General features: G+C 51.0%; 6 non-coding genes across 6 annotated transcripts; 4 read left to right on the top strand and 2 right to left on the bottom strand.

Annotated features, from left to right (window-relative positions):
• Positions 1 to 344: 344 nt before the first annotated feature.
• Positions 345 to 416, bottom strand: TRNAM-CAU (transfer RNA methionine (anticodon CAU)). Its single transcript has one exon. It is a non-coding gene; the product is annotated as a tRNA-Met (tRNA).
• A 3340-nt stretch (positions 417 to 3756) lies between these two features.
• On the top strand, positions 3757 to 3830 carry TRNAN-GUU (transfer RNA asparagine (anticodon GUU)). The gene has a single exon. It is a non-coding gene; the product is annotated as a tRNA-Asn (tRNA).
• Positions 3831 to 16104: 12274 nt separating this feature from the next.
• TRNAQ-CUG (transfer RNA glutamine (anticodon CUG)) lies at positions 16105 to 16176 on the top strand. The gene has a single exon. It is a non-coding gene; the product is annotated as a tRNA-Gln (tRNA).
• Positions 16177 to 18786: 2610 nt separating this feature from the next.
• Positions 18787 to 18868, top strand: TRNAS-AGA (transfer RNA serine (anticodon AGA)). Its single transcript has one exon. It is a non-coding gene; the product is annotated as a tRNA-Ser (tRNA).
• Positions 18869 to 20152: 1284 nt separating this feature from the next.
• TRNAN-GUU (transfer RNA asparagine (anticodon GUU)) lies at positions 20153 to 20226 on the bottom strand. Its single transcript has one exon. It is a non-coding gene; the product is annotated as a tRNA-Asn (tRNA).
• Positions 20227 to 23567: 3341 nt separating this feature from the next.
• On the top strand, positions 23568 to 23639 carry TRNAM-CAU (transfer RNA methionine (anticodon CAU)). The gene has a single exon. It is a non-coding gene; the product is annotated as a tRNA-Met (tRNA).
• The last annotated feature ends 271 nt before the right edge of the window (positions 23640 to 23910 follow it).

Consider the following 23910-nt stretch of genomic DNA (forward strand, 5'->3'; position numbering starts at 1 on the left):
GCGCAGAGCCCCCCGAGTCAATGGCAGGTCAAGTCAGGAACTGCGGCTCTTTCCCCCGACAGCCACACAGAGCTGCCTAGAGCTGCCCAGCATCCCGAGAGCCTCCCTCGTGTTCTCCTGCAGCAGCTGGGTGGGAAAAGGGGACGAGGAAGCACCGCTGCCTCAGGCTGGGACAGGGGCCCTCACCACACGCAGGCCTCTTGCCTTCAGCCCAGGCAGCCAGAGGTGCCGGGGAGCTCCCTGGCAGGCCCCCGCCTCAGCCACCTCTGGCCTCATGGCCTAGGCTCTTGGCGCTCTGCTGGTCGCTGCCTCGCTTGAAGGCCCAGAGCAAAAAGAAACAAGCCTAGCAGAGGATGGTTTCGATCCATCAACCTCTGGGTTATGGGCCCAGCATGCTGCCACTGCACCACTCTGCTGGGTCTGCACCCACAGCCCCCAGCCTCCAGACTAGTGCCTTGCGAGCTCAGCACTGGCAGGCAGATGTGCAGCAGCCTTGTATCTCTGTGGCGCGCTGCATCAGTGTGTTCTGCTGTCAATGCAAAGGACGGTGGTTTGAGCCTGGGACGGTGGCTGAATTTCTCCCTTTTTCTGGCTGGATTCCCCTCTCTCCCAGGACCGTCAGCCATGTTCACACTCACTGCTTACTGAGCCCAGCACTTATTCTCACAGCTCTGCCAAAGCACCTCAGTCCTGTCCCTCCATGACCCTTCCAGCCGGGAGAGGACCAAAAGGATTCCCCTCTTGGGGCTAATTCCATCCCCTTGCCACAGGGCTGTTTCATCCTCCCGTGAGAAGGGAATGATGGTGCTTGTATGAGCAAGTGTCTTAACTCCTTCTCCCAGTTTTCAATCAAACTCTGCATATTGGGTCAGATCCTCGGCTGCTCTAAACTTGTGTCAGTGAAGTCAGTGGAGATACACCCATTTACACCAGCTGAGGATATGGCCCATACCCTTTAAAGCTGTATCCCCACACCTAACCCCTAGGCAGCTGAGCACCGGTAGTGTTGTCTAGTGGCCAGAACAGAGGCCAGGGAGCCAGGAGCCCTGTGTGCTATTCACTGTGTGACCGCAGACAACTCCCTGCTGCTCTCTGCGTCTCAGGTTTTCCTCCTTTGCAGTGTTACCTACCCCTGGGGTCAGAGGTGAAAGGAAGTCGGTAGGGGACGGGACGGCGTACCGGTAAGAGAAGGTGCAGCAGCATACCGGCAAGGAAGTGGAGCATTCAGTACCGGCTTCCTTTCTGCCCAGTTACTGAATGTAAACCTGCTTCGCTTACAAGGGCTGAAAATATCAGGTTGTACAGTCACTGTCATAGATATACAGGGAAGGGTAACCACCTGTCTGTATACAGTGCTAGAAAATCCCTCTGGCCAGAGGCAACATCCTGTTACCTGTCAAGGGTTAAGAAGCTCAGCTAACCTGGCTGGCACCTGACTCAAAGGTCCAATAAGGGGACAAGATACTTTCAAATCTTGGGGCGGGGGAAGACTTTTGTTTTGTGCTCTTTGTTTAGGTGTTGTTCTCTCTTGGGACTGAGAGAGGCCAGACAGAAATCCATCTTCTCCAACCCATCCTAATCCAACTCTCCAATATTGCAACCAGTATATTACCAGTATAGGTAAGGCGGATTGGTTTATCTTTTGTTTTATGTGACTTTTCCCTATTTTAAGCGGGAGGTTTATTCCTGTTTTCTGTAACTTTAAGGTTTTGCCCAGAGGGGGATCCCCTGTGTTTTGAATCTGAATACCCTGTAAAGTATGTTCCATCCTGATTTTACAGAGATGATTTTTACCTTTCTTTTTCTTAATAAAATCCTTCTTTTAAGAACCTGAGTGATTTTTCCATTGTTCCAAGATCCAGGGGTTTGGGTCTTTGATGATTTTGTAACCAATTGGTGAGGATATTATTCTCAAGCCTCCCCAGGAAAGGGGGTGTGTAGGGCTTGGGGCGAAATTTTGGGGGAAGACGTCTCCAAGTGGGCTGTGATAAAAACAAAGGGAAGGGTAGCCACCTTTCTGTATACAGTGCTATAAAATCCCTCCTGACCAGAGGTAAAACCCTTTCACCTGTAAAGGGTTAAGAAGCTAAGATAACCTCGCTGGCACCTGACCAAAATGACCAATGAGGAGACAAGATACTTTCAAAGCTGGAGGGGGGGAACAAAGGGTCTGTCTGTGTCTGTGATGCTTTTGCCGGGAACAGATCAGGAATGCAGCCTTACAACTGTTAGTTACTAAGTAATCGAGCTAGATTTCCTTTTGTTTAATGGCTGGTAAAATAAGTTGTGCTGAATGGAATGTATATTCCTGTTTTTGTGTCTTTTTGTAACTTAAGGTTTTGCCTAGAGGGATTCCCTATGTTTTGAATCTGATTACCCTGTAAGGCATTTACCATCCTGATTTTACAGAGGTGATTCTTTTACCTTTTCTTTCATTAAAATTCTTCTTTTAAGAACCTTACAAGGGCTGAAAATATCAGGTAGTATGGTCACAAAAGCAAGGCCCTTCTGAATTCAGGAGGAATTTTGGATGTGCACAGAACACAGACAGGACTGGTCAATGCACGGTTACAGAACTGCGGTAAAGTGGAACAATTTTCAGCTTGTGTGATTGGAGGATATCTGGATCCATATGGTAAGACTGTCCTACATAAATGAAGAAAAGGTGAGGTGCTTTTGTTATTCTTTTGTTCCACTCTTTGTTTCTGTGGGGAATTTGCCAGGGCAATACTACTGTCTTCCCTTTCAACAATCAACACTAAAAGAAATGACAATGGCTGTTGAAAATAGCAATTCCAGTCCGAGTTAGCACTGGGGAGATGCCAGCATTTGTTGCTCAATTTTATTCTACTTTTTCCACAGCACGTTTCAGTGGATCAGCATATTTGACTGGGGAGAAATGCAGTAACAAGCAGCCCAAATTGAGCTTGAGCACTCCTGAGTTTTGAGAGTGTTCAAATGTGGAAGACAGGTGCTCGATTCCCTTTCTGAATACTGGATAAATCAAGAAAGGAAAAGCCAATTTCTGCTTCCCTGGCTCAGAATGGAAATCCTCCTACGGGCCTGGTACTCTATCTACAGCTGCCCAGGTCCTCGAGTAGAGCCTCCCCTCCCTTACTTTTCATTTTAACTTCTTGTGGGATCCACAGACCCCCCCCCCCCTTGCTAGGCTTCAGACAGAGAGGGGCACTGTCCATTCAGTCCACCCAGTTCCTCCTTTGGGGGCTGCCAGGCGAGGTCACACCAGCATCCCTCATCCAGCCTGGGGAAGTCTTTGAGGGTGATATCTGGACCAAAGCCTTCTACTCCTTGGGCGCACTTGTTCCCCATTCACAGCGCCACCCCCTTCGAGCAGCCAGCTCCCCATTCACAGCAAGCTGCAGCGCATGGGGTCTCAGCTTCCCCACTCCCTCCCGCTCCCTTTCCTGTGGATAGTGGCCAAGGGAATGCTGGGAAATGTAGTTCCTTCCCTGCTCCAGAGCCGGCTCTCTAGACAGGGAGCTGGCCAAGGAACTACAGCTCCCAGGGCCCCGTGGGCTCTCAGCTCCCAGGCTGGATCCCTGCTGCTCCGAGGCTCCACTTCGGCAGCGCTGGAGAGGGGAGGAAGCGAGTGTTATGGGCCCGTCTGAGCTTGGGCCTGGCACAGTGGAGCCACGGTGAATCCGGTCCTGTCCGGACTAGCGCCTTGCAAGCTCTAGTGTGGGCAGCAGATGTGCCGGCTGCACAGCCTTGGTAACAGCAGACAGGTCTCTAGGTGTCTCTGTGGCGCAATGGGTCAGCGTGTTCGGCTGTTAACCGAGAGGATGGTGGTTCGAGCCCACCCAGGGACGCTGGTAACCTCGGGCTGTTTCCTTGCTCCTCAAGATGTGCTGGGAGCCTCAAAGGCCCCTTTTTGCCACCTCAAACCCGACTCTCTTGGCCTCAGGGGGTTCAGCTGGTGGCCCGCAGAGTGTGCTGGAGGCACGTCAGAAACCCATCTCCCAGCAGCCATGCCGGGGGCTCGGGCTTAATCCTCAAGGCCTAGTGCAAAACCTTCAGCCGGGCACATTTCACTCCCTTCCCTTCCCGCCCCCGTGCTGCAAGAGATAGACACACACACAGTCTCTCCCTAACCTGTTTGCAAACCCTTGGCGCGCGTTTCCCAAGCTGGGCAACGTGCTCCCAGCTGAAGGTGACCACACACCCTGCCAGGGGCAGGCTCTGCTCAGCCAGGCTCCGCACCGCCTGCACTAGACAGGTGGTTCCCAGCCCCAAAACTTACTCACATTTCACCCCAATGGCCCCAAACTGCCTCTTTTAATATGCAAATAAGGAGCAGCCATGCTCAGGCCTCTCCCCAGCTCTCCAGGGCAGCCTGCAGGCAGAGAACAAGGTGAGATTTAAATTAGCCAGGACGAAAAGGAGTACTTGTGGCATCTTAGAGACTAACCAATTTATTTGAGCAGAAGCTTTCGTGAGCTACAGCTCATTTCATCAGATGCATTCAGTGGAAAATACAGTGGGGAGATTTATATACATAGAGAACATGAAACAATGGGTGTTACCATACACACAGGAAGCAGAGTGATCACTTAAGGTGAGCTATTAGCAGCAGGAGAGCGGGGGGCGGGGGAGGGGGAGAGACTTTTTGTAGTGATAATCAAGATGGGCCATTTCCAGCAGTTGACAAGAATGTCTGAGGAACAGACAGACAGGAACAGAGTGGGGGGTAGGGGTAGGGGGAATAAACATGAGGAAATAGTTTTACTTTGTGTAATGACCCATCCACTCCCAGTCTTTATTCAAGCCTAAGTTCATTGTATGCAGTTTGCAAATTAATTCCAATTCAGCAGTCTCTCGTTGGAGTCTGTTTTTGAAGTTTTTTTGTTGAAGAATTGCAACTTTTAGGTCTGTAATCGAGTGACCAAAGAGATTGAAGTGTTCTCCAACTGGTCTTTGAATGTTATAATTCTTGATGTCTGATTTCTGTCCATTTATTCTTTTACGTAGAGACTGTCCAGTTTGACCAATGTACATGGCAGAGGGGCATTGTTGGCACATGATGGCATATATCACATTGGTAGATGTGAAGGTGAAAGAGCCTCTGATAGTGTGGCTGATGTGATTAGGCCTTATGATGGTGTCCCCTGAATAGATATGTGGACATAGTTGGCGACAGGCTTTGTTGCAAGGATAGGTTCCTGGGTTAGTGGTTCTGTTGTGTGGTGAGTGGTTGCTGGTGAGTATTTGCTTCAGGTTGGGGGGCTGTCTGTAAGCAAGGACTGGCCTGTCTCCCAAGATCAGTGAGAGTGATGGGTCATCCTTCAGGATAGATTGTAGATCCTTGATGATGCATTGGAGAGGTTTTAGGTTTCCGGTATAGGGTGGTTTTTATGTGACCATCGGTTATTAGCACCGTAGTGTCCAGGAAGTGGATCTCTTTTGTGGACTGGTCCAGTATGAGGTTGATGGTGGGATGGAAATTGTTTAAATCATGATGGAATTCCTCAAGGGCTTCTTTTCCATGGGTCCAGATGATGAAGATGTCATCAATGTAACGCAAGTAGAGTGGCGGCATTAGGGGACGAGAGCTGAGGAAGCGTTGTTCTAAGTCAGCCATAAACATGTTGGCATTCTGTGGGGCCATGCGGGTACCCATAGCAGTGCCGCTGATTTGAAGGTATACATTGTCCCCAAATGTGAAATAGTTATGGGTGAGGAAAAGTTACAAAGTTCAGCCACCAGGTTTGCCAGGATGTCGCTCACTCAATTCCCTCTGCTCTCCAGCAGGCGGCACCGGAGAGCGCCGAGCTCGCTCACTTCCCTTTCTCGCGTCGGCTCAGCCCTGGGTTCAAGGCACCAGCCGGGCGGGATTCCAGCCGCAGAAGGTCCCTTCTCCCCGCGGCTCAGGGAGTGCAGAGCATGGGGCTGCTCTGCGGGGATGGACTTGCACACTTGGGATGTTAGTGAAAAACATCCCTTCTTGGCTGAGTAAAGGGAAGAGATCTGCAGTTAGCCTGCCCGGAGTGCGGGGTCCCCCAAACTGACCCTCACTCGCTAGGCAGGCATCACTCTTCTGCTGGGGGAAAAGGCCACACGTCCCCACTCCCCCAGCTGTGCGGGGCGGAGAGCCAATGAGACCTTCTAAACAGGGAAAGAGATCAGCCTGGTCCCTCGCCATTGAGTGCCCTATGCAGCCTGCCCTCTGGGGGGCTGTGTGGGTCTGGGAAGCAGGAGCTGTGGGGGCACTTTGGGGGGCCCCACAGGCCCAGAGTGGCCCAGGGCATTAGTGGGGAGCAGCCCGCTCTGCTTCCCTTGCCCTGTCCCAGCCGTGTCACTCGGGAGGTGGGGTTGGGGAAAGGGAAAACCGCCCCCCCCGCACTCACCGGCAGTGGCGGGAAACTGAGCAGCCCGGCCCCAGCCCGATCTACTCCACCAGCTCCCAGCCCCAGCACTCTGCTTCCTGCCGCAGGTGAGTGCTGGAGCTGGGAGACCTTTATGCTTATCCTTTATGAGGAATATTTGCCCTCACTACATCTGACTCTGTGGTGCAATGGGTCAGCGTGTTCGGCTGTTAACCGAAAAGATGGTGGTTCGAGCCCACCCAGGGATGGTGGTAATCCCGTGCTATTTCCTTGCTCCTCAAGACCTGTTAGGAGCCTCAAAGGCCCCCTTTTTGCCACCTCAGAACCATGCCTCTTGGCCTCAGTGGTTTCAGCTGGTGGCCCTCAGAGTGCGCTGGATGCGACTCAGAAGCCCATCTCCCAGCAGCCATGCTGGGGGATCGGGCTTAATCCTCATGGCTGAGCAGAAAACCTTCAGCCGGGAACATTTCGCTCCCTTCCCGCCTCCCCCCAAGCTGCAAGAGAGAAACGGACGAGATGTGCCAGCTCGAAGACGCCTCCCTCCCACTTCCCTGTTGGCTGCGCAAAGCCCTTGGCATGTCTCATGCCTCCTCAGGGAAGCACGGCCATGCTGCCCCAGCCTGAGTCCCAGCCGCAGCCTGGCCCGCCCCGGCTGACGGAGCGCAGAGCCCTGCGACTCAATGGCAGGTCGAGTGGGACCGTGTCACCCACCCTCCCAGTGCTCCGGGGCTGGGGAGGCTGGGGCCGTGCAGCCCACTCTGGGGCTGGGAGGAAGCCTGGGGGCACTAGCCTGGGGCGGGAGCTAGCAGCTGTGGTGGTGGGGGTTCTGGGCTTTGGGGTTTGCAGAAAGGGCGGGGCCTCATGCAGAAGGGGCGGGGTAGGGGGTTAGTCTCCCCCAGATGGCGGTTCACGTCCCGCCCATGGTGTTGCAATGGAAGAGGCTGCCCACTCTGCACTTGTAGCAAGGTTCCCCCACTACGTGGCCGTGCAGAGGCTGCAGGAGACAGGCGGGTGATGGCAGGGGAAGGGGCAACATGGGAGACAGGTGGGTGACCGCAGGGGGAGGGGTGACTTGGGAGACAGGCGGGCAACGGCAGGGGAAGGGAAGCGGGAGATGGGCGGGTGATGGCAGGGGAAGGGGCAACACGGGAGACAGGCAGGCAACGGCAGGGGAAGGGGCAACGCGGGAGATGGGCGGGCGACAGCAGGGGAAGGGGCGACGTGGGAGCTCCCAGCAGCAGGGAAACGACAATGCCGTGGAGCGGCAGTGACGCAGAGGGAACAGGGCAAACTGAGAGCCAGTTGAGGGAGTGGCAGCACCAGAAGCTGAGGTATCGCTTGATGCCTTCTCCTCCCTCCCCCACCCCTGGGGTTTGCTGACCATGGGGAGTGGGGGTTGGGGGAAGGAGCGCGGAGGGGGGGGTCTGTTAAAGGAACATTGGATGGGACTGTCACACCGCTCGGGGAGAAACTGAGGCAAAGGACACTGCCCAGCATACTCTGGGGTGGGAGTTTTGCTTATGATGTAGATTTGAATTTGTGATTGTAGATTTGAGTTAACTGCAATGAATCGACAGCCCTCATTTTTACTATATTAATTAAACCCATAACTTTATTTACTCAAGCCTAAGAATTAGTGTCACTTAATGTTTCTCTGTCCTAGCAAGAATGAACTGGATTTTGTGACTTTCTGGAAAATGCAGTGAGATTAAATGTGGGGAATTCAGTCTCTGTGTTTGTAAGTTGATGTTTTCCTCTCACGGTTCATTGCACGCACTGAAATGCTCAGAGAGATCTCAGGGCTGATGTACTCTGGACACTTAACGGGCAGCGCTACGTCTCTCCGGGTGTGAGAAATCCACCCTCCTAACCAATGTCGTTCAGCTGACCGAAGCCCTGGAGTGGATAGCGCTAGGTGGATGGAAGAATTCTTCTCTCAACCTGGCTACTACGGCGATGGGAAAACGCCTCCGATCACCGTAGCAACTGTCTACTCCAACCTCCTACAGCCATGTTTTAAGTGCAGACAGCCTACGGGCAGGTCTCCACTACGGGGCTCAGTCGACCTCAGTTACGCAACTCCAGCTACGTGACTAATGTAGCTGGAGTTGATGTAGCTTAGTTCAACTTATTGCGGTGTCTGCGCCGTGCTGGGTCGACGGGAAAGTTTTTCTTATGACTTACCTTATGCTTCTCGTTCCGGTGGAGTACAGGAGTCGACGGGAGCGCGATCGGGGGTCGATTTAACAGGACTTAGCTAGACCCACTAAATCGACGGCCCCTCCGCCCCGGTGGATTGATCGCCGCGCATCGATCCACTGGCACGTAGAGACAAGCCCTAAGAGCGAGACCAGCTCGGGGTCCCGTTGGCACTGTGGATGCTCAGACACTGACCCTGCAACAATGAGATCACGCTAACGCTTCCGTAGTCGGCAGGATTCGAACCTGCGCAGGGGGACCCGAGTGGATTTCTAGTCCGTTGCCTTAACTGACTTTTCAGTTTTTCTCACTACATTATAGGTCTGTACTCTGCGATTTCTCACTTCCCGTTGTTTGCCCAGACCAGCTCCCCCAGCACACTCACTGCTGTGCCATTGCGCACCTGTGTCCAGGCTGAAGAGCAAGAATTCCTGCTCGTTTCCCATCTGGCTGGAGCACGATGAGAGTGTGTTTGTGTTAATGCCATTGCTGTAGACTGTTCATTTCCAACTTTTACCATTCAGACTGTACCTTTCCCATTCAAATCTCCAGCCACTCAGGGATTCCAATAGCAGGGGTCAAGTTTTCTCTGGGGCACTGAAATGTCTCAGGGCGCTGGTGTGTGAACTCAGCCTTGCGTTCCAGCCTTATTGTTTCATGGACTAACAGCAGCAGCAGGAAGAAAGAGCCGAGCGTTCCTGCTCCATACAGAGGAGTTTGATTTTGCTGCTTTCAATCCTTGGGCTCCGCCGGGAGAAGGAACAATTCAGGTGTCACTGAACTGAAGGTGGGAGATAATTTGCTGACAGGGACGGCTGTCTCCTATTACAGGTGTTTATCTGGTACCGTGTAGCAGGCAGGCCTTGTTCCCAGGTCTCTCTGAGGAAATAAAGTTTCTGTGCAAAATACCACAACTTGTAACGGAGAGGAGGGAAAGGCGATGGGACCAGGACATAAGGGATGAAACATAACATGGTTCTTTCATGTGGATTAACTCTGAAAAGGGATTGATCTCCACTCTATTGTATTTGAAGGGATGTTTAGTTTTACCCTGGGTAAAATACAAGGCTGAAGCCATTTTATGGGGGGTGACACTAGGATTCGAAGGTTAGTTAGTGTGATAAAAATGGTTTTAAAAAAGGTCAGTTTAAACGTGAGCTGGCTGTTATTAAAGGCGTTTTCCCCAGGTCAGCTCCAAAAGTTCTTCTAGAGATGCCCTGGGTTCCCTCATGCCTCACTGGGAACTAAAGGGAACCCGCCCCCCCCCCTCCACTACCACCTGTGCTGCCCTTAGCTCCAGGCTGATTTTTCCGGGGAGGGGACATGGAATTGACTCGTTTGCTGCTGAGAAGTGAGTCAGGCCAGTTCTCTGGGCACCAGAACTTCCAGCATCTTCCCAGCCCAACCCAGGCTGCTGCCCTGCCCCAGCCACTGCCTCACTAGGGCCCTGAATTTTGAATCTAGAGCAGCATACCTCAAATTCGGGGATTTTTCTACAGCCAGGACAGCCTCCTGGGCAGAGATGTAGGTGGGGGGAAAGCAGCAGCCCCTCCTTTCAGCGTCCAGCTGTTGTTCCTGGATGCCCTGCCTTGGTGTTTGTTGGCACTACCAGCAGGGGATCGGCGTCATGTACCACCCAGCCCCTTGGGGCTCCAGGCAGCGCATCTGCAGGCATGTGGGGCTGGGGGTGTTCTTGACGGGGTAGGAAACTTCAACTCTGCAGGCAGCTGGTGAGTTCCCAAGTCACCTACCAGGGGGCTGAGAGGCTCTGGGGGAAGACTTTGGGCTCCAGCTTGCCAGGGCTCCAGGAGTGGGCTTGGGCTTTTTATAACAGGCAGCTCAAGAATGGCATCAGATGAGCAGACTATTGCTTTAACTACTAGGCCACCGTGCCCAATGAACGGCCTCTTATTTCCTTGTTATTAAGGTCTCTGCTTCCTGCAACCTTTTCCCCAAGTTCATTGGCTGGCTGGACACGGGAGGGTCAGTACTATTGAAAAAGACCAAGTGCTAAGGACAAAACACTCCAATCCTGCCTGGTACGGGGAGCCGGGTTTGCTCTTCAAATTCTGTCGTTTGGAAATGTCCAGGTCTGGGAATGTCCCACAGAAGCATTTCTAATGGGCAGCTGGCTGCAGAACAGTTAAACTGCACAGAGCTTCTGTGGAGGATGGATGGGAATTAGAAATATTTTGAGGATCGTTTGGGAAATTAGCCTTTGTTGACAAGGTTCGTCTCTATTCCTATTTCACCTTCCGGTGTTATGCAGAGGGATCTTTGGCTTATTTTTGCGAGCTTAATAACTATCTCCAAAACTTTATTTACTCAAACCGGTGCTGGCAGGATAAGGAACAATTCAGGCTGTCACTGAACTGAAGGTGGGAGATCATTTTTTGACCGGGAGAGGGACACCTCCTCTTAGAGGTGTTTGTCTGGCTGGCAGCCCTGGTTCCCAGGTCTCTCCTGAGGGAAGAAAGTTTCTATGCAAAATACTAAAACTTTTCAGGGAGAGGAGGGAAAGGTGATGGCCACACGGGCCAGCGTGAACCACAATGTGGTGCTTTCACTTGGGACGACTCTGAACATTGACTGATCTCCACTCCCTTGGATTTGAAGAGATGTTTACTTTTGGACTTGGGAAACTACAAGGCTAAAGCAATTATATCCGGGCTCTCAAACTCCCAGCCTCCAGCCCATTTGCAGCTCGCGAGCTTCCCAATGTGGCCTGCAGGGCTTCAGCAGTTTTGGGGCCGGTTCTCTCCCTTGGCCCCACCTGCTGCCCCCAGACGCTCCCACTCCCAACTCCAGGCATCCTGGCAGCACAGCAGAGTTGAGTGGCATCTTCCTGCTCACTCCAGAGGCTGCTGGCCCCTCCCTGTGGCCCCGGGGCGGGGGGGGGGGATTGTGCCTCCATGTGCTGTCCCTCCCCGAGCGCGCCCGTGGCAAATGGTACTCTTTGGAGGTCCCCCCCGCCTTGAAGCCCCAGGTAAGCACCGCACCTCTGACCCCCTCCCAGAGCCTGCATCCCCACCCCACATACCCCCCTCCTGCCCCAACTCTCTCCCAGAGCCTGCACCCCCTTCCCTCTCCCCATATACTCCTTAGAATCATAGAATCATAGAATCATAGAATATCAGGGTTGGAAGGGACCTAGAAGGTCATCTAGTCCAACCCCCTGCTCGAAGCAGGACCAATTCCCAGTTAAATCATCCCAGCCAGGGCTTTGTCAAGCCTGACCTTAAAAACCTCTAAGGAAGGAGATTCTACCACCTCCCTAGGTAACGCATTCCAGTGTTTCACCACCCTCTTAGTGAAAAAGTTTTTCCTAATATCCAATCTAAACCTCCCCCATTGCAACTTGAGACCATTACTCCTCGGTCTGTCATCTGCTACCATTGAGAACAGTCTAGAGCCATCCTCTTTGGAACCCCCTTTCAGGTAGTTGAAAGCAGCTATCAAATCCCCCCTCATTCTTCTCTTCTGCAGACTAAACAATCCCAGCTCCCTCAGCCTCTCTTCATAAGTCATGTGCTCTAGACCCCTAATCATTTTTGTTGCCCTTCGCTGGACTCTCTCCAATTTATCCACATCCTTCTTGTAGTGTGGGGCCCAAAACTGGACACAGTACTCCAGATGAGGCCTCACCAGTGTCGAATAGAGGGGAACGATCACATCCCTCGATCTGCTCGCTATGCCCCTACTTATACATCCCAAAATGCCATTGGCCTTCTTGGCAACAAGGGCACACTGTTGACTCATATCCAGCTTCTCGTCCACTGTCACCCCTAGGTCCTTTTCCGCAGAACTGCTGCCTAGCCATTCGGTCCCTAGTCTGTAGCGGTGCATTGGATTCTTCCATCCTAAGTGCAGGACCCTGCACTTATCCTTATTGAACCTCATCAGATTTCTTTTGGCCCAATCCTCCAATTTGTCTAGGTCCTTCTGTATCCTATCCCTCCCCTCCAGCGTATCTACCACTCCTCCCAGTTTAGTATCATCTGCAAATTTGCTGAGAGTGCAATCCACACCATCCTCCAGATCATTTATGAAGATATTGAACAAAACCGGCCCCAGGACCGACCCCTGGGGCACTCCACTTGACACCGGCTGCCAACTAGACATGGAGCCATTGATCACTACCCGTTGAGCCCGACAATCTAGCCAGCTTTCTACCCACCTTATAGTGCATTCATCTAGCCCATACTTCCTTAACTTGCTGACAAGAATACTGTGGGAGACCGTGTCAAAAGCTTTGCTAAAGTCAAGAAACAATACATCCACTGCTTTCCCTTCATCCACAGAACCAGTAATCTCATCATAAAAGGCGATTAGATTAGTCAGGCATGACCTTCCCTTGGTGAATCCATGCTGACTGTTCCTGATCACTTTCCTCTCATGTAAGTGCTTCAGGATTGATTCTTTGAGGACCTGCTCCATGATTTTTCCAGGGACTGAGGTGAGGCTGACTGGCCTGTAGTTCCCAGGATCCTCCTTCTTCCCTTTTTTAAAGATTGGCACTACATTAGCCTTTTTCCAGTCATCCGGGACTTCCCCCGTTCGCCACGAGTTTTCAAAGATAATGGCCAAGGGCTCTGCAATCACAGCCGCCAATTCCTTCAGCACTCTCGGATGTAACTCGTCCGGCCCCATGGACTTGTGCACGTCCAGCTTTTCTAAATAGTCCCTAACCACCTCTATCTCCACAGAGGGCTGGCCATCTCTTCCCCATTCTGTGATGCCCAGCGCAGCAGTCTGGGAGCTGACCTTGTTAGTGAAAACAGAGGCAAAAAAAGCATTGAGTACATTAGCTTTTTCCACATCCTCTGTCACTAGGTTGCCTCCCTCATTCAGTAAGGGGCCCACACTTTCCTTGGCTTTCTTCTTGTTGCCAACATACCTGAAGAAACCCTTCTTGTTACTCTTGACATCTCTTGCTAGCTGCAGCTCCAGGTGCGATTTGGCCCTCCTGATATCTTTCCTACATGCCCGAGTAATATTTCCCTTCCCTCCCCCAAGGCCCTCCCAGGGCCTGCACCCCCTTCCTCCACACACCCCCGAACCTCCAAATTCCCAGCCAGAGCCTACACCCGCTCCCCATTCCCACGCACCCCCCTGACCCTAAAGTCCCTCCCAGAGCCTGCACTCCCACCCCCTCCTCCTGAACCCCCACCCTCTGCCCCAGTCCAGAGCCTGCACCCAGGACCCAAACTCCATCCCAGAGCCTTCACCCCAGACCCCCTCCCCCACCCAAACTCCCTTCCAGAGCTTGCACCCCAATCCCCTTTCCCAGACCTGTGCTCCCACCAAAACTCTATCCCAGAGCCTTAGGCAGTTGGGGGGCAGATTTTTTTGGGGGGTGGAGTTTTGGGGAGTGGGTTATGGGCGGCACGAGCGACATTATTGGCCAACTGGGAGACTTTGAGGATTGACACTGGCCCTAAGGTAAATTGAGTTTGAGACCCTGCTTTAAGGGATTGGAGCAATGCTGGGGAGATGGAAGGGCACAGAGCAGGGGAGCAGTGTGTGCTCCAAGGAAAGTTGTTGTTGCGCTCTGGTGACACGGGGCGGGTGTGGGGATTTTGTAAGCTGTGGGGTTTGTATACAGATAAAGTTTACTAACCCCCAGGTTCAATACTGTTCCTGCTCTGGGTTATACAGGCAGTCTTTGCTGAGAGTGGAGCTCACTGGTTGAATAGTTGCCTAGAGGGCAATGGGTTCCTAGATTAAATCCAAGTGCTACCCTTTAAAAACTTTTTCGAATGAAAATTGATTTCCAGACCCATCTCCAGTGTGTTCAGGAGTCCGCTGAATGGGGATGCTTGAAATGAATGTAAACACTCAGCAGTTCCCCTTGCAAATGTAGAAAACCCAGCAGAGCTGTCCAGCAGCTGAAATCCACTCCAGTCCTCGTGTCTCCAAGAGGGACACTCTGTATTTGGGGCATGTGTGACACCTCTGGGACGATGACAGGTGAAAAAATGCTGGATTCAATGACAACTGAGACCACAGGAGGGGAAGGTGAATGGCAGCACCGCACAGGGTCATAACACTCAGATCCGGGGCTTCACTGTCACTACCCCTGTCTTTGCCCTCATTTATATCCTAAGAAACACACCCTTCCCCCTCCCCCACACACTGTCACACCCAACCTTTTCCCCTGGAGCCCACCCCAACCCTGCCCTACCCCTCTCCCACACACACCATGGGACACAGCCTCTCCGTGACTCACCCAGGTGGGGACTTGCCTCTGCATCACCCCAACTGGGGAGCAGAGAGCCTGAAGGGCCACAGGAGACAGATGGAGATCGGCTGGAATAGAAAAGACTTCAAGTCGCTTTTTCAGGGTCTTGTTAACCTCACCCAGGAGAAGTTCCAGCATCAGGTGGGCTCAAAGCATCAACCTTCCCCTCAGCAGGAGAAGGTGGGAACCAGCTCAATCAGATAGAAGGAGGCTCCCCACCTCTGTTGCTGCCGTCCTACGGCCTTTCCTATGGATTTGTTTTAGTAATGCAACCCCCACCAACCCATCCATCCATGAAATAAAGAGACAAGCACCTAACTGTGGGCTCCAGTGGTGCAATGGGTTAGCGCACAGGACTTATAGAGCGATGCTGCAGTTGTGCGTTCAAACCCCAGCTGAAGCTCTGGTTTTCTGTAAGCAGATGGCTTCTGCCAATCATTTTGCCCTGCGGAAAATACAATTCCAGCCCTGCAGACACCGAGGTCCCTTCCTTCACCGAGTGCAGGGCAGATTCACACATCTACAAGGCTTCGCTATCCACCAGCCGCCTGTGTCAGGAGGGGTCAAGTAGAGCCCAGAGCGCTGCCCGTCCTGTGATTCTTCACTCCCTGACTCCCCTTCAATCTTTGCTCACCAAATCACCTGTGTGCACACCCTCCTGGCTGTGAGACTCAAACCCTGCCTGACTTCTGTATGTTGGTATGTTTTGTGTCTCTCGTGTTGATGTGCCTGTGGGTCCTGGGTGATTTTTGTGCCTTGCCCAGTTTTCTGTGCGTGTGTGTATGATTTTTGCATGCATATTGTTTTTTGCTTAGTATTCTTTTGGTGTGTGGTTTTTGTGTTTTGTTTTTTTGGTGTGGATTTGTTCTTTGTATGTTTTGAGTGGCTTTCCCTTATGTGTGTATGGCTCTCTGTGTGTGTGTGTGTGTGTGTGTGTGTGTATGTGTGGTTTTTGTTTATACCTGTATGGGCCTGTGCAGTGTGTGATTTTCTCTTTCTCTCTGTGTGTTTGTCTCTCTGTTTGTATCTTCATGTGTAAATTCACTGTAACTTTTCAAAATATCCACAGCTTTGCCAGTTTTCACCAGGAATTTTTCTCCACCAACCAATTCTCACTTGTTCCCTACCTGTTGGTGACCATTGTCCCAGAGCACTATCACTCTCAGGGTCCTGATTTCCCATTAACCCTTCCCCCTTCTCTTGGAACTGGGAACTAGCCAACCAAAAAAAACCCACAAAGTTTTAGTAAAGGGCCAACAATCCCCTTACACAAGCCAGCCCCGTGAGGGTCACTGATGGCCGGAGAAGGCAGCAGAAGCTGGTCCCATGGTGTAATGGTCAGCACTCAGGACTCTGAATCCTGCAATCTGAGTTCAAATCTCAGTGGGACCTTGTGGTAAATCCCTGGAGCTCAAAGTGCTCCTATCTCTGACTGCGGAAGAGCAAGTTGTTTACCTCCTACTGGGTGACTCCTGCCCACTGGAGCCAGGTCTTTGGGTGGGATGGCTGCAATGGGTAGGGGCCCTAGAACTGGCTACTGATGCCTGCAGTCCTGTGGTTGGACCTGGCAGTTGGGATGCTCGCTGCTTCACCTGATGCCCACAAGTTTGTACTTGCTGCCACATTTTTCCTCTTTCCCACATGGCACCTGAAGAAAGCAGTGCCAGGGGCAGGATGTAGGCATATTTTATATATTTGTAATTCTGTTTATAATATTTGTAATTCCTCTATTTGAAATAATTGTAATTCTGCAATATTGATTTGCAGCTCTCCTTAGCTGCTGACAGTGTCTGTGTTAAAGCTTGCAAACTGTCAATTGACTCTAAGTACCTTGTAAGCCATTAATTAACTCTAAGCGATGCTTTATAATTGACATGGACACCTTATAACACAAACCGCTCAATTGACACTACTCTCTCTGAAAAAAGAAAAGGAGGACCTGTGGCACCTTAGAGACTAACAAATTTATTTGAGCATAAGCTTTCATGAGCTACAGCTCACTTCATCCGATGCAGTTCTTTTTGCGGATACAGACTAACACGGCTCCTACTCTGGATACTCTCTCTGAGTTGACACTTTTGCTTGCTTGTAATTGAGATTGATGCTTGCTAGGGTACAGATGTGGGGACCTGCATGAAAACCTCCTAAGCTTACTTTTACCAGCTTAGGTTAAATCTTCCCCAAGGTACAAACTATTTTACCTTTTCCCTTGGACTTTCGCTGCCACCACCAAATGTCTAACACCGGTTATTGGGAAAGAGTTCGTTTGGAAATGACTTTCCCCCCAAAATCCTCCCAAATCTTAACTCCCCTTTCCTGGGGAAGGTTTGATAAAAATCCTCACCAATTTGCAAAGGTGACCACAGACTCAAACCCTTGAATCTTAAGAATAATGAAAAAGCATTCAGTTTCTTAAAAGAAGAATTTTAATAGAAGAAAAAATAAAAAAGGATCACCTCTGTAAAATCAGGATGGTAAATTCCTTACAGGGTAATTAGATTCAAAACCCTCTTGGCAAAACCTTAAGTTACAAAAAACACAAAACCAGGAATATCCATTCCATTCAGCACAACTTATTTTCTCAGCCATTTAAAGAAATCAGAATCTAACGCATACCTAGCTAGATTACTTACTAAGTTCTAAGACTAGATTCCTGTTCTGTCCCAGGCAAAAGCATCACATTGGGGAGGCTCGCGGGCCGCAAATGGCCCAGAGGCTGGGAGTTTGAGACCCCGGATATAATTGCTTCAGCCTTGCAATTCACCAAGTCCAAAAGTAAACTTCTCTTCAAATCCAAGGGAGTGGAGATCAGTCAATGTTCAGAGTCGTCCCACGTGAAAGCACCACGTTGTGGTTCATGCTGGCCCCATCATGTGGCCATCACCTTTCCCTCCTCTCCCTGAAAAGTTTTGGTATTTTGCATAGAAACTTTCTTCCCTCAGGAGAGACCTGGGAACCAAACACCTTTAAGAGGAGGTGTCCCTCTCCCGGTCAAAAAATGATCTCCCGCCTTCAGTTCAGTGACAGCCTGAAGTGTTCCTTATCCCGCCACAGCTGGCAGTGGGGCCAGATATAGAGTGAAACACGACACATCATAGCTATGCCCACAGTGACTGCAAAATCTTTTTATATATTTCTTATTACCTCAGTGTATTGTTTTCTCTGGAGTCTAGACCTTGACTGTCCCTTGTCCAAGAAATTTGGACCTTGATAAAAAGAATCGACTACCCCTGGTTAAGGCCATGGACTTGACACCCACCGGAGTGTCCTACACAGGTACCAGTACTAACAGCAATGGCTCTCTTTTAGCCATAGTTTTTAATCAGCGCAATAAATTGAAACAAACCCCTGTTAAATCATTTCTCAGCCCAAGCCCTTCACCTACATTCCGTAGGGCATTGGGCCACCATGTGGATGTTTCATTTCCCTCTTCAATTTCACACAGAGACACAATTTCCTTTGCACAGATCCATGAACAGCAAAACCTCCCTATGTGTCTTGTCTGAGCCAGGGCATTCAACTCCAGTGAACCCTTCTCTCCTGCAATGGCAATGGTCAGACAGAGTGGATGTGGCCACCTACATCCCTGACAGGGAGATATTGGCTCGGCTCTTTCTTTATGCTGCTCTTGCTAGTCCATGAAACATCAAGGATGGAATGCAAGGCTGAGTTCATGCACCAACCCCCTGAAAAATGTCCATGCCCCTGAAAAAACCTGACCCCTGCTATTGAAATGATGTGCTGGAGATTTGACAAGGAAAGGGACTGTCTGAATTGTCAATATGGGGAATGAACACTGATCTACAGCAATGTCGTTAACACAAACACACTCTCATCGTGCTCCAGCCGGAAGGGAAATGGGCAGGAGTTCTTGCTGTTCAGCCATGGACACACTTACACTAACGCACAGCCGTGATTGTGCTGGGGAAGTGGATCTGAGCAATTTGAAGTGACAATTCTGTGAGAACTGAATCATAGTGTAGTGGAGCAGCTGTACATCCAGTAGTTGTGGCCGAGTGGTTAAGGCGATGGACTAGAAATCCATCGGGGTCGCCCCGCGCAGGTTCAAATCCTGCCAACTACGGAAGCTCTGGGCTGTTATTATTACTGTAGTCTTAGTGCCTGAGCATCCACAGTGTGAACTGGAGCCAGAGCTGGTCTCTTTGGCTGTCTACACTTAAAATGTTGCTGTGACACTTCTCTAGCACCTTGGGTAGACAGTCACTACGCTGACTGGAGGGGTTTTCCCATCCCTGTAATAGCTACAGGGACAGAACAATTCTTCCTTTTATTTAGCGCTATCTAACCAGGGCTTAGGTCAGCTTAACTATATTGGTTTGGGGGTGTGGATTTTTCACACCCTGAGACACGTAGCTCTGCCAGTTAAGTGACCAGCGTATATCAGCCCTTAGATCCCTCTGAATATTGCAGTGCATTCACTGAACTGTGAGAGGAAAACATCAGCTCAAAAACACAGAGACTGAATTCCCCACAGTTAATCTGTCTGCACTTTTGAGAAAGTCACAAAATTGAATTCATTCCTGCTAGGACAGAGAAAAAAATAAGTGACACTAAATTTTTGGCTTGATTTAATAAAGTTAAGGGTTTGATTACTACAGTAAAAATATGTACTGATTCCTCTAAATAACACCATAACTTGAAATAGAAACAGAGACAAATCTTGTCAGTGAAGACTAATTTAACAAATGATCTTCCCATTATTAATTTCCACTGCGCCCCCACTGCAGGTCTGGGCCCCTCCAGTGTAACTGCTCTGCATTCGCCTTCCAGAGAACTGGCCTGGCTCACTTCTCAGCAGCAAATGAGTCAATTCCACGTCCCCTCCCCTGGAAAAATCAGCCTGGAGCTAAGAGCAGCACTGGCGGGGGAGGGTAGGTTCCCTTTAGTTCCCAGCGAGGCGTGAGGGAACCGAGCGTGTCTCTCGAAGAACTTTTGGAGCTGACCTGGGGAAAGCGCCAGGCTGCGGCCGGGACTCAGGCTGGGGCAGCATGGCCGCGCTTTCCTGGTGAGCCATGAGACATGCCAAGGGCTGTGTCCAGCCAACAGGGAAGTGGGAGGGAGGGGTCTTCGAGCTGGCGCATCTCGTCCGTTTCTCCCTTGCTGCTTGGCAGAAGCAGGAAGGGAGCAAAATGTGCCCGGCTGAAGGTTTTGCACTAGGCCTTGAGGATTAAGCCCGAGCCCCCGGCATGGCTGCTGGGAGATGGGTTTCTGACGTGCCTCCAGCACACTCTGCGGGCCACCAGCTGAACCCCCTGAGGCCAAGAGAGTCGGGTTTGAGGTGGCAAAAAGGGGCCTTTGAGGCTCCCAGCACATCTTGAGGAGCAAGGAAACAGCCCGAGGTTACCAGCGTCCCTGGGTGGGCTCGAACCACCATCCTCTCGGTTAACAGCCGAACACGCTGACCCATTGCGCCACAGAGACACCTAGAGACCTGTCTGCTGTTACCAAGGCTGTGCAGCCGGCACATCTGCTGCCCACACTAGAGCTTGCAAGGCGCTAGTCCGGACAGGACCGGATTCACCGTGGCTCCACTGTGCCAGGCCCAAGCTCAGACGGGCCCATAACACTCGCTTCCTCCCCTCTCCAGCGCTGCCGAAGTGGAGCCTCGGAGCAGCAGGGATCCAGCCTGGGAGCTGAGAGCCCACGGGGCCCTGGGAGCTGTAGTTCCTTGGCCAGCTCCCTGTCTAGAGAGCCGGCTCTGGAGCAGGGAAGGAACTACATTTCCCAGCATTCCCTTGGCCACTATCCACAGGAAAGGGAGCGGGAGGGAGTGGGGAAGCTGAGACCCCATGCGCTGCAGCTTGCTGTGAATGGGGAGCTGGCTGCTCGAAGGGGGTGGCGCTGTGAATGGGGAACAAGTGCGCCCAAGGAGTAGAAGGCTTTGGTCCAGATATCACCCTCAAAGACTTCCCCAGGCTGGATGAGGGATGCTGGTGTGACCTCGCCTGGCAGCCCCCAAAGGAGGAACTGGGTGGACTGAATGGACAGTGCCCCTCTCTGTCTGAAGCCTAGCAAGGGGGGGGGGGGGTCTGTGGATCCCACAAGAAGTTAAAATGAAAAGTAAGGGAGGGGAGGCTCTACTCGAGGACCTGGGCAGCTGTAGATAGAGTACCAGGCCCGTAGGAGGATTTCCATTCTGAGCCAGGGAAGCAGAAATTGGCTTTTCCTTTCTTGATTTATCCAGTATTCAGAAAGGGAATCGAGCACCTGTCTTCCACATTTGAACACTCTCAAAACTCAGGAGTGCTCAAGCTCAATTTGGGCTGCTTGTTACTGCATTTCTCCCCAGTCAAATATGCTGATCCACTGAAACGTGCTGTGGAAAAAGTAGAATAAAATTGAGCAACAAATGCTGGCATCTCCCCAGTGCTAACTCGGACTGGAATTGCTATTTTCAACAGCCATTGTCATTTCTTTTAGTGTTGATTGTTGAAAGGGAAGACAGTAGTATTGCCCTGGCAAATTCCCCACAGAAACAAAGAGTGGAACAAAAGAATAACAAAAGCACCTCACCTTTTCTTCATTTATGTAGGACAGTCTTACCATATGGATCCAGATATCCTCCAATCACACAAGCTGAAAATTGTTCCACTTTACCGCAGTTCTGTAACCGTGCATTGACCAGTCCTGTCTGTGTTCTGTGCACATCCAAAATTCCTCCTGAATTCAGAAGGGCCTTGCTTTTGTGACCATACTACCTGATATTTTCAGCCCTTGTAAGGTTCTTAAAAGAAGAATTTTAATGAAAGAAAAGGTAAAAGAATCACCTCTGTAAAATCAGGATGGTAAATGCCTTACAGGGTAATCAGATTCAAAACATAGGGAATCCCTCTAGGCAAAACCTTAAGTTACAAAAAGACACAAAAACAGGAATATACATTCCATTCAGCACAACTTATTTTACCAGCCATTAAACAAAAGGAAATCTAGCTCGATTACTTAGTAACTAACAGTTGTAAGGCTGCATTCCTGATCTGTTCCCGGCAAAAGCATCACAGACACAGACAGACCCTTTGTTCCCCCCCTCCAGCTTTGAAAGTATCTTGTCTCCTCATTGGTCATTTTGGTCAGGTGCCAGCGAGGTTATCTTAGCTTCTTAACCCTTTACAGGTGAAAGGGTTTTACCTCTGGTCAGGAGGGATTTTATAGCACTGTATACAGAAAGGTGGCTACCCTTCCCTTTGTTTTTATCACAGCCCACTTGGAGACGTCTTCCCCCAAAATTTCGCCCCAAGCCCTACACACCCCCTTTCCTGGGGAGGCTTGAGAATAATATCCTCACCAATTGGTTACAAAATCATCAAAGACCCAAACCCCTGGATCTTGGAACAATGGAAAAATCACTCAGGTTCTTAAAAGAAGGATTTTATTAAGAAAAAGAAAGGTAAAAATCATCTCTGTAAAATCAGGATGGAACATACTTTACAGGGTATTCAGATTCAAAACACAGGGGATCCCCCTCTGGGCAAAACCTTAAAGTTACAGAAAACAGGAATAAACCTCCCGCTTAAAATAGGGAAAAGTCACATAAAACAAAAGATAAACCAATCCGCCTTACCTATACTGGTAATATACTGGTTGCAATATTGGAGAGTTGGATTAGGATGGGTTGGAGAAGATGGATTTCTGTCTGGCCTCTCTCAGTCCCAAGAGAGAACAACACCTAAACAAAGAGCACAAAACAAAAGTCTTCCCCCGCCCCAAGATTTGAAAGTATCTTGTCCCCTTATTGGACCTTTGAGTCAGGTGCCAGCCAGGTTAGCTGAGCTTCTTAACCCTTGACAGGTAACAGGATGTTGCCTCTGGCCAGAGGGATTTTCTAGCACTGTATACAGACAGGTGGTTACCCTTCCCTGTATATCTATGACAGTGACTGTACAACCTGATATTTTCAGCCCTTGTAAGCGAAGCAGGTTTACATTCAGTAACTGGGCAGAAAGGAAGCCGGTACTGAATGCTCCACTTCCTTGCCGGTATGCTGCTGCACCTTCTCTTACCGGTACGCCGTCCCGTCCCCTACCGACTTCCTTTCACCTCTGACCCCAGGGGTAGGTAACACTGCAAAGGAGGAAAACCTGAGACGCAGAGAGCAGCAGGGAGTTGTCTGCGGTCACACAGTGAATAGCACACAGGGCTCCTGGCTCCCTGGCCTCTGTTCTGGCCACTAGACAACACTACCGGTGCTCAGCTGCCTAGGGGTTAGGTGTGGGGATACAGCTTTAAAGGGTATGGGCCATATCCTCAGCTGGTGTAAATGGGTGTATCTCCACTGACTTCACTGACACAAGTTTAGAGCAGCCGAGGATCTGACCCAATATGCAGAGTTTGATTGAAAACTGGGAGAAGGAGTTAAGACACTTGCTCATACAAGCACCATCATTCCCTTCTCACGGGAGGATGAAACAGCCCTGTGGCAAGGGGATGGAATTAGCCCCAAGAGGGGAATCCTTTTGGTCCTCTCCCGGCTGGAAGGGTCATGGAGGGACAGGACTGAGGTGCTTTGGCAGAGCTGTGAGAATAAGTGCTGGGCTCAGTAAGCAGTGAGTGTGAACATGGCTGACGGTCCTGGGAGAGAGGGGAATCCAGCCAGAAAAAGGGAGAAATTCAGCCACCGTCCCAGGCTCAAACCACCGTCCTTTGCATTGACAGCAGAACACACTGATGCAGCGCGCCACAGAGATACAAGGCTGCTGCACATCTGCCTGCCAGTGCTGAGCTCGCAAGGCACTAGTCTGGAGGCTGGGGGCTGTGGGTGCAGACCCAGCAGAGTGGTGCAGTGGCAGCATGCTGGGCCCATAACCCAGAGGTTGATGGATCGAAACCATCCTCTGCTAGGCTTGTTTCTTTTTGCTCTGGGCCTTCAAGCGAGGCAGCGACCAGCAGAGCGCCAAGAGCCTAGGCCATGAGGCCAGAGGTGGCTGAGGCGGGGGCCTGCCAGGGAGCTCCCCGGCACCTCTGGCTGCCTGGGCTGAAGGCAAGAGGCCTGCGTGTGGTGAGGGCCCCTGTCCCAGCCTGAGGCAGCGGTGCTTCCTCGTCCCCTTTTCCCACCCAGCTGCTGCAGGAGAACACGAGGGAGGCTCTCGGGATGCTGGGCAGCTCTAGGCA

The sequence above is a fragment of the Natator depressus genome, chromosome 22 (assembly GCF_965152275.1).
Source record: "Natator depressus isolate rNatDep1 chromosome 22, rNatDep2.hap1, whole genome shotgun sequence".
Classification (NCBI taxonomy): Eukaryota; Metazoa; Chordata; order Testudines; family Cheloniidae; genus Natator; species Natator depressus.